We start from the raw sequence: 16,345 nt of genomic DNA, 5'->3' as shown, positions 1-16,345 counted from the left end.
GTAACGGGTACCCAGAAGGTTTCCACCTCGAGAGGTGACAAGTTGACCAGCGTGTTAACTAAAGGATCCACAGGACATATGTGTGCAGAAGCCTCAACCATAGGACTGCCTGAGGGGGCCACATTCCTTGCAGGGGCAGATGTTAAGGAGCCAGGAAATCCACAAGGGGCGGCTCACAAGATGCATCGTGTATAAACCGTAGGCTCAATGGAAATGTCCGTAAATGAGCCGTCAACGAGAACATTAACAGATCCATGTTCACATAATGCACAGGCTGCATGGCAAAACATACCTTTGGTGCAAATTTGAAGCAGCACCACAAGCAGTGGAAAACTGGCTGCACACACGTCAGTATTGGTCAGAATGTCAATGACCAAGTCATCTCAAACTCCTACAGCAGTGAAACTCTGAAGTATTGCATCATGTGATCACAACACAGGTAGGCTGGTGGGAGATCCATTACTCCGCTTTGTTGAGATGGGACAGCTATTGCATATCAAAAATAGCAAAAGTAAAATGCCGCAAATTAATGCCAATGTCAATGGGAATCCACAAAAGACACTCAAAAAGAGTGAATGGATAGGTGAATGTATCACTCCAAATTCAGTTCTGGAAGGTTATGACAAATCCCCACCCGACAACCTTGAAAAAGTGCACAATTCCTGCAGTAGTGGATGTGTCGAAAATTCTGGTCACAATTTAATAAGGACTTCATCTCTGTTGATGAACATGATAGTTGGAGGTCATGGATCTCTTTGGTTGATGTCAGAGCCACATGTTTTTGAAACAATAGGACCTTTGGTCTGCTTAGCGTCTCAAAATTTACATTTTAGTATCAATGTGCGGTCACATTTCTGCAACTTTTATCACTTGTGTGGGGGGATATAACACATGGACACAGCAAGTTACAATTTGACCAATTAAAATCACATAGGTAATTCCAGGCTTCATTCCAAAACAGCCTTCCCTATTCACATCATATAACTTCTGTTTGAAAGTATCTGAAATACTGGGTGAATCAAAGAGACGGGAGTACCTTTTAGATAGCATGCCAAGTTTGCTATGGCCGCATTACAAGTGCAGTGCAACAACACTTACTTGCAAATCATAGAATGACTGTAAGCAGTCTCACATTCATTTCTGCTAAGAAAGACCTCTGTTTTACCTTTTAGACATTTGTGAGCGAAAGGCAACTCCCGCACCTCATAAATGTAACTGTCCCCTAACTGCTCAAATCTGGCAAATGCAAAATGTTTCAAACACTTGCGAAAGTGAAATGTGGAAATGTGCAGATTAATCACCTGTGTATTAGCCATATTGCCAATGGAATTTCCTCTACAGTAAAATGCAACTTTTCCAATTTCTCATTGTTAAGCATGATGTAGCTTGCTTCTTTCTCAGCCATTATCGATTGATATTTGCTCAAATTGAAGTCGGCCAATAACTCCATACAGTTATCAAGTTGCCAGGGCACGTGACCACTTCGAAGAAGATGCAGTGTCCAACCCAGCTGTATAATGGACCAAAGTAGTCTATGTCCTTGATATTAAAATGACATGTCATTCTGAATGATGTCTATTGCAGATGACACAATGTTATTTAGCATGGAAATGCGGTTGGACAATGGGTTTGTATCATTATCAACAACTGCTAAAGCCTTTTCCATGTCATCTTTAGTGATCTGCATTAAACGTGCAGCAGCCTCCATTTGCTGAAGCTTCCAAATTTGATTATATATGGCATATAAAAATTGTTTTGACCATGGCTTTCTAGAACTCAGCAAGAAATCCATTAGGTTGACCTCTTATGAAAGGAGACTAAGGTGTTCTTTGATAGCTGCTAGTGTGGAAAAATGTAACCACTGTTGGCAAAGTTTACCCACACGGTATGTTGTGATGATACCTGAGTGCTGACCTATGATGTAGCATGGGTCTAGTAGTCTTTCTCTGAAAGCCCATGTGGAATTTACGAAACATGCCTGACAACCATTGTGTCCACTAGCCACGATAACCACCCACTAGGAGGTGAAAGTGAGGAATTTAGCTGGTGTCAGGATACTGGATTCATGCAGTTCTTTTAGTTTTGCTAACCCCAGGCTAGTTGTTTGATGAACTATGTCATTTACAAATACTATTTGTTGAGGAATAAGGCAAGCTCTAAATAACGATTCCCAACCCTGAATTTGCCAATCACGTGTTCCCCATACACTCTTCAAATCAACAGAGTTTTAAAAAAAATCATAGCCCTCAATGGCCAGCCTGGAAACAAAGGAACCCAAATGCAAGTTATTAATTTTTTTCTTACTTTAGAAGGAGGTTATTTAAAGTAGTATGACTCTGAATTTTAAGCATCATGCACAGAAAATATGCAAACTTTTCTACATACGTTTTGGAACTCCCCACAAGAGTCGGACAATGCCCCCATTGTGTGTAATTAAAACTGATATCAGGGTACTAGCTCAGTGTAGAAAGTGATGTCCATAATGGTGGTAACAGAACATTTACCCATAATTCGCTGTGTTCATATATACATCTTTCAAATACAGCATAATATTCAAGCTCATAAAGCATGGAATCAACTGTTTTATCATCCAATGATCAGAAACAACCCCAGATGTAATAATATAATTCATATAAACTTTGAAGATAAATGGAATTTGAATGATCTCAGTAAGACCGAATATATCACATGCACTTTGTCCCACACAATCACATCAGGAATCGGAACAGCTGAAATGTCCACAAGGGACAAGTCTCTTCGGACTTTATGGGAAGAAAGCTAAGGTGTCAAAACCTCACCCACCAGTTCAACGGCAGTGTTCAGGAAGATAGTGACTATTTATCAATGAAAAGAAAATGATGACTAACTAAATCCAAAGCAGGAAGGCTAGCAATGTCAGTAGTAATGTCAAAAGAAAGCACCATGGATTAACTAAATTAAGCCAGTTATAAACCTTATAAAGCTATGTGCTGCAGAAACAAGTGGAGTCCCAGATGCAGAGGAATTTGAAGAAAAGTCATCAGTGTCGACAAAATAACCCAAAGATGTTTATGCAAAGACAGGAGTCGGTGCAGAACTGGTAAATGGTCCCAGTGGGGGTGGTTCATAATAAACAATGTCATTCATTTGTGTTGACTTGGAATAGTAGAGATCCATAATTTGGATGTTTCTTGTCTGTGAAGTGGTGACAGGAGGTACCACTATAGTAATGGTACTTCCAGAAGCATTGTTGAGTGCTTGAAGAGGTATTTACCATTGGGTAGTGAGGGAGCCTAGGGAACTATCCAGAAATCCTCTACTGTTTAGAATCCACCACATGGTGCAATTTGACATTTTTGATTGAAACAAATAGGTTTTCTTTAGACCCAGGCAGTGGTGGTATGATTACAGTTCTGGTACCATGTATTCCCAGGACTGGAAACGGTGCTCCATAGGATGGGCCAAACTCCATTTTACTCATACTAGATCTCCAACTTTAGGAATTCACCTGGTAGATGCTGATAAATCCCTCATTCCCAAGGTGGAGGCATAGACAGATTCATTTTAATCATTGAATTGTTGATTTTCCTGAAAAACAGTGACAAGTTCATTTATGTCAAGTGGTGTTTTTGCCGACACTGTGCCAGGGCCATCAAGATCTAGGACATACGTAGGGATCCCAAACAGGACCTCGTAAGGGGTGGATCCTCCCAAGGACCTATTGGGCAGATTATTTAGTGCTCTTTGTACCCCATATAGTTGACAAAGCCAATTTTGACCAGAACCTAACACCCTTGCTGTTAAGGATTGCTTTAATCCTTGGTTCTTCTGCTCCACAAAAGAATTTCCCTCGGGATGATATGATAATGTGAAATGGAGTTGAACACCCATTGTTATCATGGTTTCCCTGAATGCCCTGGAGGCAAAGGCAGGGCCCTGGTCCGGGTGGAATACTACAACCACATATGTCCAGATGAAGACTTGCAAATCTTTAACAGTTTGACCGTCAGCTGATCGCTGTAGCCATACCCACAGGAATCTAGAACACAAATCAACAGCGAATACTATGTATTTGTATGCCCCATCAGGTTGTAAGAGACCGCAATGGTCCAGGTACACACACTGTAGTGGTTTATTGTGTTTAAGGGTGTCTGTTTTCGGCATTTGATATTGGACCCTTTAATTCAAAGGACAATCTGATTGGTCTGTTTGGATAGATCTGGCCACCAGTAGCATTTTTGAAGCTGGGAAATAGTAATGGCCACACCAGCATGGGCAGAAGCCACACTCTCATGTGCTGCTTTAATGAAATCTGATCTCTGATCTTGGTTGGGGATCACACGATCACCCACCCCTGGAATTTTTGCAAATGCAGTATTTCGGGCACTGAGGTGGTAGGTATATTTAGCAGGTATGCTTTTGGTAAAGGCTTGCCATCAGCCAAAGCTTTCACAGTAGTCAATGTCTCATTATCCAATCTCCTATGAAAACAAGTAATTGCGGCACCAGAAGCTGTAGCTACTTCAGATTTGGCTGCTTCATCAGACAAAGTGTTTCTTACAACATGTACCCCTATACATTGGTGGCCCAATGTATGAACTACATGAGCTCTTGGTAGTGGGTCCTTAAGATCTGCTTAACTAACACAAAAGGATGATAGACGGAGTGCTGAAACATTTCAGACACTCACCCCAGTCACAGTTCTGTGTTTAATCCATTGTTCTTTTGCTCACCGTGCCACCCCAGTTTGGACCCAGCCATATGCAATTCAGTCTTGACAGTGTTCCCCTTAGGAACAGTCCAGTCTGAACTGCCAGGCCAGGTACTCCCTGGACCAGAAACAAGCTTCCTGGGACCATGTGACAGGGTCAGAGTAATGGAGGCTCACAGGCGATACTATAGTGTAAGGTGTTTATTAGTTTAACATAAGTAAGTAACAGTTCTACAATTCCTTTCTTCTCCTCTTTGTCTCCCTCTTTTTTCTTTCTTTTCTTCTCTGTGTTCTCGTATGGTCTTCACCCTCTTTATTCTTCTTTCCCCAAGTGGTGACTCAGGAGGCACATGGAAGGAAAGAAGTATACATAAATGTTGGTTTTGGATGGTAAGTATTACTACTGATATGCTTTTTCTTTCTCTCCCTTTTTGTCTGGTCTGTCTCTTTCTTCCCCTCTTTGGGTCTTCTCTACTCTTTCTTGCTAGGTTTCTCTTTCCCTTTCTGTGTTATTGTTTCCTTCCGGTTTCTTTGCTCTCCGTCTTTCTCTCTCGCTCTCTGCTTCTTTTTCTTTGTTCCTGAGTTCAGGGGAGTTTTTTTTATGCTGTTCTCTCCTGTATCCCTGGTTTTCTCTCTTGTTTGTATTGTCTTTCTCTCTTCTATACTTTCTGGTTGCCATTTCTGCCTCTTTACAAAGTAGTCTGCTCGGTCTTTTATTCTCTTGGTACCTGTGAGATAGTGTGAAGGATACTAACCAAACACAAACAATACTAAACCAAACTGTAAGATGGAACAGAACTATATTGTGGTAATGGTCATATTGTGCTTAATCCGCTATCTCTTTCTCCCCCCCCCCAATACCCTCCTCCTAAAATTCCTGCTATTCCTGGTCCCCATCCTGTCTTAGGACCATACATGAATGGGCCATGCTCTTCCCAGAGCGTGGCCAGTCTGCTCGCCTCTGCGCATCCCACAGTGTGTCGCAAGGGTTGTTTAGCCTCTGCAGACTTTGTCGTCTTTGTTCCGGTGTCGTCTTCTCTACTCTTCTCTTCTGCTGTTTTTGCCAATATTCACCGTCTTCCTCAGGAGAATCTGCTGTGTCCCCTGGTTAGGTGTTTGTGGGTTTAAAAACTCCTCCTCCTTCCGTGTTCATCTCCTAACTGGCTACCGCCGTATCGTCTTTATCCGGGTCAACCTGTCCGGACCCGATGATGCCCCCGGGGTACGGCTGTGCGGTACCTCTGATGCTCGACTCGGCACAGACCATTTTCAGGCTATCACCCTTCATCAACCAGGCTAGATTAAATCCAATGGCACAGTGAGCCTGGGGCCAACGTATGGAGTTTGTTTTTTGCACAATTCAGAACGGAACCTTTTCCTGCTCAGTAGGCGTGTTTCCCATTATTGAATGGACAGTTTGTGGATTTATCCCTGTAACAGGAAATTGATTTATAGTTGGAGCAGCCCTTGCTGGGGCGGTACTTAAAACATTGCGGTGCTTAAAACATTAAGGCATTCATTATGACATTGGCGGTAAGTGGCGCTTACCGCCATGCTGAATGCCGGCAACATACCGCGACCGCGGAGGTATACCGATACCCGTATTATGACACACACATAGAAACCTACCACTATACAGACACACACACAAGTCCGCCAGACCAAAGATCAGTGATAAACTGGTGGAACCAAAACCCACACTGTTACGCCAACAGAACTACGCCCACAACATTATGACCCACAAATCACCGTAGCGGACATTCAACCGCGGTAAACCATTGGCGGTACATACCACAGCGCTCAAAATACACACACACTAACAAAACAACACCACATTGGACAATTCAAACTACACACACCTGACACACATACACACACCACACCCACACACCACTATAAAACACACACCCACATTACCCACAATCCTTTACTACTACAAACAATTTACAACAGAGAGAGAGACACACCACTAGCACCCACAGAACCAGAGCCACAGAACATCATCACCCATACACGATCCACGTACCTCACAGCACACACTCCACAAAGACACCCCAGGTTCTCAGAGGAGGAGCTAAGGGTCATGGTGGAGGAAATCATCTGGGTAGAGCCACAGCTATTCGGATCACAGGTGCAGCAGACATCCATTGCAAGGAATATGGAGCTATGGCAGAGGATCGTGGAAAGGGTCAATGTCGTGGGACAGCACCCAGAACAAGGAATGACATCAGGAAGAGGTGGAACGACCTACAGGGGAAGGTATGTTCCACAGCAGCAAGGCACGAAATAGCTGTACAGAGGACTGGTGGTGGACTCCCACCTCCCCCCCACAACTAACAACATGGGAGGAGCAAGTCTTGGCAATCATGCATCCTGACGGCCTGGCAGGAGTAGCAGGAGGACTGGACTCTGGTAAGTCAAATCTTTACTACTTTCACCCCCTACCTGCATGCCATCACATGCCCCATCCCTACCCTCACCCCCATCACCCCACCACCTCACATACACCCCACCATCACAACCCACCCATCCCAGTACCCAGCACTGCATGCAACAACAATGCATGGACACCACTCACAGCCCTGCATGGACACCCATCACCACAGCATGCACACTAGTGACAATCACCAAGCCAACCAAATAACTACTCACACAAGCCAAAGCTACCTTGGTAATAACAACCATAGATGGAAACATACCAATGCACAAGATGTCACACGCAGAAAAAATAACACTGCATTTACATCCCCACAGGACCCCCACACAACGTCACCAGAGAGGAGGTTCCAGCAACATCCAGGCCCCCCACAGAAGAGGCCCATAGTGATGACAGCAGCTCTACACACCTGGATCAGGATGACAAGCCTGGCCCATCAGGGACCTCCGGACAGTCGGTTACCCAGGCACAGTCCCATCCCACCACAGAGCCTCCCTACTCAGGAAACACCAGCACAGCACCCACCCAGTGGGCCCATACCACTGTCCCCAGGACACATCCATCAGCAGTGTGTCCACCACTACAGGGACCCAAGGCAACCCCAAAAACCCCAGGAAGATCAGGGACCTGGGGTCAGTGGGCACGTTTCAGGGGACATAGGCACAGGACAACAGGGAAGCTGGGAGGACTGCTGTGCGACAGGGGGAAGACAGGCCCAGGGAACTGATTCTCCACGAGGCACTCACCAACATCCTGGGAGCATACCACCGTTCCCAGGTGACCATTGGCCAGATGCTGGCCAAGTTGCAGGAGACCCAGCGGCTGCAAGAGGGACAGTAGCTGGGGATCAGGGAGGACCTGAGGGATATCCACACCACCCTAGTCACCATTGCGGGGGTGCTGACAGACATGGCCTACACCATGAGGGAGGCAGTGGCACACCAACGGGTCCCTGACACTAGCCACACCGATGAACAGCTTTCCACCTCCACTGACGCTAGTGGACAGGATGCCCCGCCACAGGAACAACAGGCCACCAGCACCCTACCCCCTGCAGAAGGAGAACCACCCTGCAAATGGTCCCTGCGATCCAGGCAGAAGCCAGAGAACATTGCAAAGATCACCCCAGGAAATAAGACTCTTCTGATTGTCTCCCATGTGTCCCACTCTGTCACCCTGTCCACCTTCATCTGACATTGCTCCCCTTCCTATGCCCCCTTGGACAATGCACCTGTGATACCAATAGACTGGACTCTATCCTGGACTTTCCTCCGCCATCACCCAAGCCCATTGCACATCCCCATTTACTTCTAAGCACTGAAATAAACACCCTTGGAAAAAACAAGTATGGAGTATGTCAAATGATTTAAGGATGTAGTTGTTTAACAATCTGTAGACATTGCAAATAGACAGTTCAGTGATGTATACATAATTATGACCTGTAATGTGCTGCAGTCAATACACCAGGAGCCACAGGAGGTCACAAATATCTGCAAATAGACATGTTAAAGGGTACAATAAGTGACCTTTGTAGTGGGAACAGCAGCAAGCCAGAGAAAATTCCCTTCACTAAACAGGAATGGAAGGTGAGGTTACAGTGTCTTACCTGTATGTCACTGGAAGTACTGTTGTATTTTGTTGTCCACATCCTCTTCCTCTGCCTCCTCTTCATCACTGTCCACAGGCTCCACAGCTGCCACAAGACCATCTCCAGCCTCATCCTCCTGCAGAAAAGGCACCTGGAGTCTCAAGGCTAGGTTGTGCAACATGCAACATGCAAAATGCAACTATGATCTGGCAGACCATCTTGGGTGAATAGCACAGGGATCCACCTGTCATATGTAGGCACCTGAACCTGGCCTTCAGGAGGCCAAAGGTACGCTCAGTGATCCTCCTCAGTTCACCCATGTGCCTCATTGTAACGTTCCTCTGCCCTTGTCCTGGCATTCCTCACTGGGGTCAGTAGCCATGAGAGGTTGGAATAACGAGTTCACCTGCAAATATCGAGGGATACCTGTTAGCCAGACACTCACCCTTATGGCCAACCCCACACCCATATACCAACACACACTGGGTGGGGACCATGGGCTCACCTATTAGCCTCACCCGGTGCCTCTGGAGTTGAGCCATCACATATGAGATGCTGCTATTCCTCAGGATATAGGCATCATGCACAGACCCGGGATACTTTGCATTCACATGGGAGATGTACTGGTCCACCAGGCACACTATCTACACATTCATAGAGTGAAAGCTCTTTCGATTTCTGTACACCTGTTCATTTCTCCAGGTGTGGAGAAAGGCAATATGTGTTCCATCAATAGCACCAATGATGTTGGGGATATGTCCCATTGCATAGAAGTCAGCCTTCACTGTGGCCAGATCCTCCACCTGGGGGAAAACAAGGTAGCTGTGCATGTGTTTCACCAGGGCAGACAACACTCTGGTCACCACTTTTAAGAACATAGGCTGTGACATCCCTGCTGCCATGGCCACTGTCACTTGGAAGGAGCCACTTGACAAGAAATGGAGCACTGATAGTAATTGCACAAGAGGGGGGATCCCAGTGGGGTGACGGATAGCTGGGATCAGGTCTGGCTCCAATTGGGTGCACAGCTCTTGGACTGTGGCCCTATCAAGTCTGTAGGTGAGGATAATGTGCCTGTCTTCCATTGTTGCCAGGTCCATCAGGGGTCTGTACACTGGGGTATGTCTCCATCTCCTATTCATCCTCAGCAGTTGAACTCTATGGTGAAAAACGGTGAACAGATGATAATATTCAAACATATCCTCTAAGTAAAATGCCTTGCATGTTGTGACAGAAAAAGTATGTTAACGTGTAGTCCCGTAACTGTGCCTATGTCTGCTGTGACACAGTAAGGTGCCATGGCTTGTTCCCCACAGAAATGGCGGCCACCTGACCTGTGTGGAGGGACAAGTAGAAATTAGGTAATTCTGCTGACGTTGTGCGCCGTTGAGGGAGGCGGTCGAGGACCGCTGTGCAACACCTCATTGGTTATCATTGGGCTCTATGGGTTCCAGTAGCCAATTGTGATGTACACCGGTGGTGACGGTACGCACCGCTGTGGACGTGACCGCCATTTTTTCTCTGTTCACTCACTTGCTACCTGACCTTGAACAGGAGAGGACCTACACTGCAAGCTCTGCTGTGACCTGTGTCTGGACGCGACCATGGCTCGAGTGTCTGGAGAAAGGGCACCTGCCTTCACTTCGGAGGAGTTGGAGAGACTAGAGGATGGGGTCCTACCCCTGTACAATTTACTTTATGGTCCTCCAGACCAACAGGTGAGTACACGGTGAGCACGATGCATGGGGCATGAATGCATGGAGTGCTGTGTGTGTAAGCCTCGTGTAAGGGGTGGTGGCTGAGGGGTCCTAGGCAGAGTGCTGCATGTATGGTGGTCAATGCCTGTGCATAAGGGGATGGGAGGGATATGGTGGGCCATGAGTGTAACAGGCCGGACGGTATGTCTGATCCCATTTCCTATGTATCATTGTTTGGAGGTCAGCGTCCATCAGAAAAAGGGTATTTGGCGTGCCATCTCCAAGACATGCGGACCCTGGGGGTCTTTGACAGGCAGAGCACCCACTGTCACAAACGGTGGGAGGACCTGCGCCGCTGGGCAAGGAAGATGGCAGAGGCCCAGCTGGGGATAGCCTCCCAATTAGGAAGGGGTGCCCGTCGAACCCTGACACCCCTGATGTTCTGCATCCTGTTGGTGGCCTATCCGGACTTGGATGAGCGCTTGAAGGCATCACAGCAGCCACAAAGGGGTGAGTACAGTTTCAGAATCTGAAAATTGCACGTGGTGAGGTGTAATCAGGGTGGGGGATGTGGGCCTGTGGGTGCCCCTAGGTCAGGACCAACATGGCAGGGTAGGTCCCATGTTGGGCAGGCTCTGATGCACTCCAGCCCCAAATATGCTAGTGGGCATCTACTACTGGGTAGGGTCCTGTGTGTTTCAGGTGTGCTGCTATTGGCATTAGGCATTGTACTCCATGGCCTGGTGACTAGCATTGTAACTGGTAGTGCATGGCCTAGTGCTTAGGGCTGTTCCCTGTGTGTTGTGTATGCCAACTGTGGTGTTGTTGCTGGCATTGACCAAGTGTATCCTGTGTCTCCCCCCTGTTTTGTTTTGTCACCCTGTCCTTGTGTGCATTAGCATCATCTGGCGGAGGAGCAGTGGCACCGGTGATGGAGGGAGCTCAATCCCACATGGCCCATGAAGCCGAATCCCCCGATGGTGAGGGCACCAGTAGGAGGGAGGGTGAGGGGAGCACCACGGCGGAGACAGGAGTGGACAGTTCGCACAGCCACACCTCCTCTGATGGAAGCTCCCTGGTGGTGGTGGACACCTCTGTGGCCACCCCAAATACAGGTACAGCTGCCACCCCCTCCCAGCACCGCCCTCCCAGCAGCCCCTCAGCTTGTTTCCCGTGCCTGCTCACCCAGGAGGGGGGGCATCTCCTTTGCCCCAGGCACCTCAGGCCCTGCCCCAGTCAGCCCTGCTGCCCTCAGTGAGGAGTCTATTGACCTCCTGAAATCCATCTCTGTTGGTCAGTCAACCATAGTGAATGCCATCCAGGGTCTGGCAGGGCATTTTCAACAAACAAATGCATTCCTGGAGGGCAATCACTCTGGCGTGGCAGCCCAACAGAGATCATTCCAGGCTCTGGCCAACTCCCTGATGGCAGCCATTTTCCCTGTCTCTAGCCTCTCCACTCCAACTTCTTCTAAACAGTCCCATTCCCCTCAACCCCAGCCTATCCCAAGCACACCATCAGACCAGCATGCACCCAAATCAACACACAGAAGTGGCTCAGGCAAACACAAGCACCACACTTCATCCCACAGACTCTCACACAAGCACCATCCAGATACAGACACACCAACATCTACTGCCTCCACTGTGTCCCCCTCCTCCTCCTCGTCCACCTCCCTCCCAGTAGCGTCTCCACTCACACCTGCATGCACTAAATCATCGTCCCATACCCCATCACCATCATGCCTATCACTACACGCCCCTCACTAGCAGTCAACACCCCACATCCATGCACACATCCCCTGTGTCCTCTCCTACTGTGTCTGTGCCCCCTCCTCCCAAAGTATACAAATGCAAGCACTCAGACACCCAACAGCCATCCACCTTACGACAGCATCCAGCCCATGCACCTGTACCCAAACACAGCAGACAGACATCTCCTACCACCACTCCCTCTTCCTCCACTCCCTAACCTTCACCCTCTTCCAGCCCCAGTGTCCCTAAAAAGCTTTTCCTTGACCTTGACCTATTCCTGCCCCTTCCCCCGTCCTTCACTTTGGGCCAGGGTGGTGAGAACCCAGGCTAGCACCTCAGCCACTCAGTCCATGGCCACTGTCGTTTCTGCAGCCACTGCAGTTGTGAGAGGCTCCGAGAAGACACCCGTCCACACAGCCAGTGTGCCTGCACCATCTGCCAAGGGCAAAAAGGGAGCACCAGCTGGCAAAGCCAAACAGTGAGCATCAGCTGGCAAAGGCAAGGAGGCACGACCAGCTGCCAAAAGCAAGGATGCACCAACATCTGGCAAAATCAAGGAGGCACCACCAGCTGTGGAGGATTTTCCCACAGTGAAAGGTGATTTCTATGCCCAGGGACATATCCCCAACATCATAGGTGCCATTGATGGGACCCATGTGGCTTTGGTACCCCCCCAGAGGAGTGAACAGGTGTACAGAAACCGGAAGAGCTATCATTCTATGAATGTATAGATGGTATGTTTGGTAGACCAGTACATCTCCCATGTGAATGCCATGTTCCCTGGCTCAGTGCATGATGCCTACATCCTGCGGAATAGCAGCATCCCTTCTGTGATGGGTCAACTCCAGAGGCACCGTGTGTGGCTATTAGGTGAGCACCTGGAAGCAAGTCAGTGGGAATGGTTGTCTGGGTCTGGGGTTATCCCTCCAGGTTAGTGTGTGTCTAACAGTTGCCCCTCACCATTTGCAGGTGACTCTGGTTACCCCAACCTGTCATGGCTACTGACCCCAGTGAGGAATCCCAGGACCAGGGCAGAGGAACGCTACAATGAGGCCCATGGGCGAACTAGGAGGGTGATAGAGCGGACGTTCGGCCTCCTGAAGGCCAGGTTCAGGTGCCTCCATATGACAGGTGGATCCCTATTCTACTCACCAAAGAAGGTGTGCCAGATCATCATGGCCTGCTGTATGCTTCACAACTTGGCTTTGCGACGCCAGGTGCCTTTTCTGCAGGAGGATGGTCCAGAGGGCGGTGTTGCTGCAGCTGTGGAGCCTGTGGACAGTGATGAGGAGGAAGCAGAGGAAGAAGACATGCAGAACAGGGACTCAGTGATCCTGCAATATTTCCAGTGAGACACAGGTAAGAATACAATCCTGCCTACTACATGTACTTTAACACTACTACATCTCTCCTGTCTGTCGTTTTCACCCAGTGTATGGTCACTGAGTTGTCACTTTTCCTTACGGTTTCACAGATGAGGGTCCCACTGTGTGACATCTGCTTAGATTCCTCATGGACTAGAGCTGTGTGACATAGGTATATTGACATTACTATTTAAAAAACTTTTCATCACTGTAATTGCTAATACACTATTTTGAAACCACAGACAGACTCCAGATCATTTTGTGCTTTAAGTGTGTTTATTTAAATGCTCAAAATTGGAGGGGGTAGTGAAATGGTGAGGGGTGATGGCGGAGGAGTGTCCATGGCAGAGTCCAATCTCTTAGTCTCACAGGTGCATTGCCCATGTGGGCATAGAAAGTGGAGCTGTGGCAGTTTAATTATGGACAGGGTGACAAAGTGGGACAGTAGGATGACAATCAGGGTGGTCTCATTTCTTGGTGGGGGTCTTGGCATCGTTCTCTGTCTTGTTCCTGGATCTCAGGGACCGTTTTTGGGGTGGTTCTCCCTCTGCAGGGGGTGGGGTGCTGGTGTGGTGGTTCTGTGGGGGGGCGTCCTGTCCACTAGTGCCAGCGGAGGTGGTGGGCAGTTCATCGTCCATGCTAGTGTCAGGGGCCCTTTGTAGTGCCACAGTGTCCCTCCTGGTGTTGAGTACTTCCTTCAGCACCCCTACGATGGTGCCCAGGGTGGAGCTGATGGTTCTGAGTCCCTCTCTGAAGCCCATATACTGTTCCTCCTGCATGCGCTGGGTCTCCTGAAACTTGGCCAGTACTGTTGCCATCGTCTCCTGGGAGTGGTGGTAAGCTCCCATGATGGAGGAGAGGGCCTCGTGGAGAGAGGGTTTCCTTTGCCTGTCCGCCCCCTGTCGCACCGCAGCCCTCCCAGTTCCCCTGTGTTCCAGTGCCTCCGTCCCCTGGACCATGTGCCCACTACCACTGCCCCCAGGTCCCTGTTGTTGTTGGGGTTGTGGGTTATCCTGGGTTCCCTGTAGTGGTGGACACACAGCTGATTGACGTGTCCTGGGGACGGAGGAATGGGCCCGCTGGGTGGGTGCTGTGCTGGTGTTTCCAGAGGGGGGAAGGTCTGTGGTGGCCTGTGCCTGTGTGAGGGGAACCGACTGTCCAGAGGTCCCCGATGGTCCGGGCTGGTCATCTAGATCCAGTTGGACAGAGGTGCTGTCATCACTGTGGGTCTCTTCTGTTGGTGGTGTGGACATGTGTGGACCCTCCTGTCCGGTGACATTGGGTAGGGGTCCTGCAGGGGTATAAAAGGATGTTTATTACACCTGTGTGTGTGTAATGGTGTGCAATAGGTGGGTGACCGTGTACCCCAGTGCTCGCATTCCTGTGTGGGAGCTTGTGTGATGATGGTTTAGGGGGGTGTATGGGTATGTGCAGTGGGCATGCTTTGGTGATGGGTGTCATTGCTTTGTTGTTGCATGCAGGGCTTGGTGTTGGGATGTGTGGTTTGTGTTGTTGGGACATTTGTGAGGAGTTGGGGTGCTGGGGGTGAGGGTGGAGGTATGTGATAGCATGCAGGGAGGGTGGGGGATGTAATAGTAAAGCTTTGACTTACCAGAGTCCATTCCTCCACCTACTCCTGCGAGGCCCTCAGGATGCAGAATCGCCAAGACCTGCTCCTCCCATGTTGTTAGTTGTGGGGGAGGAGGTAGGGGTCCGCCGCCAGTCCACTGAACCGCCAGTTGGTGTCTTGAGACCACGGAACGCACCTTCCCCCGTATGTCGTTCCACCTCTTCCTGATGTCCTCCCGATTTCTTGGGTGTTGCCCCACTGTGTTGACCCTGTCCACTATTCTGCGCCATAGCTCCATCTTCCTAGCTATGGAGGTGTGGTGCACCTGTGCTCCGAATAGCTGTGGCTCTACACAGACGATTTCCTCCACCATGACCCTGAGCTCCTCCTCCGAGAACCTGGGGTGTGTTTGCCGTGCCATGGGGTAGTGTCGGTGATGTGTGGGGTGGAGTGTGTGGTGTTAAGTGTGGTGATATGTAGTGGTGTGTTGTGTGCGGTGCGTGGAAGTTGTGTGGTTGATGGTGTTGTGTGCCTGTGGATGCTGTTGTTCTTGCTGGGGGTGTCTCTCTCTGGCCTTCTTTCAGATTTTTTGTTGTGGGGGTTTGTGGGTGATGTGGGCGTGTGTTTTATATTGTATTGGGTGTGTGGGAGTGGTGTGTGTATGTGTCTCAGACGTGTGTATTTTGAATTGTCCAATGTGGCTGTGTTTTGTATGAGTGTGTGTATTTTGAGCGAGGCGGTGTGTACCACCAATGGAATACCGCGGTTGAAAGACCGCAGCGTGGATTCGTGTGTCATGATAGTGTGGGCATATTTCTGTTGGTGTGACGGTGGAGGTTTTGTTTTCACCAGTTTATCATTGACCTTTGGTGTAGTGGACTTGTGTGGGTGTCTGACTTTTGGCGGATTCCGAGATGTGGGTCATAATAGCTGTGGCGGAATTCCGCAGCCGCGGCGGTGTGTTGGCGGTCTTCTGCACGGAGGCAAGCACCTTTTACCGCCAATGTTGTAATGACCGCCTGTAACTTCACTTTCCAGTGCAGTTTTGTGTTTGACATTGAACATGGCAGCCTGACTTCCCTATTTCCATGGCCACTTACTGTACCCTTTGGCATCTCTATTTCCAGATCTCTATGCCCTACTCCGGCTCCTGGTGTGTTTACTGCTGCCAACTACAGGTTGTACCTATGTTTATATTACAGTTGATTAGAAGTGCAATGTTTACAGTTTGTGAAACTAATACAT

The sequence above is a fragment of the Pleurodeles waltl genome, chromosome 7, assembly GCF_031143425.1.
Source record: "Pleurodeles waltl isolate 20211129_DDA chromosome 7, aPleWal1.hap1.20221129, whole genome shotgun sequence".
Lineage (NCBI taxonomy): Eukaryota > Metazoa > Chordata > Amphibia > Caudata > Salamandridae > Pleurodeles > Pleurodeles waltl.
This window is presented reverse-complemented; position numbering follows the sequence as displayed.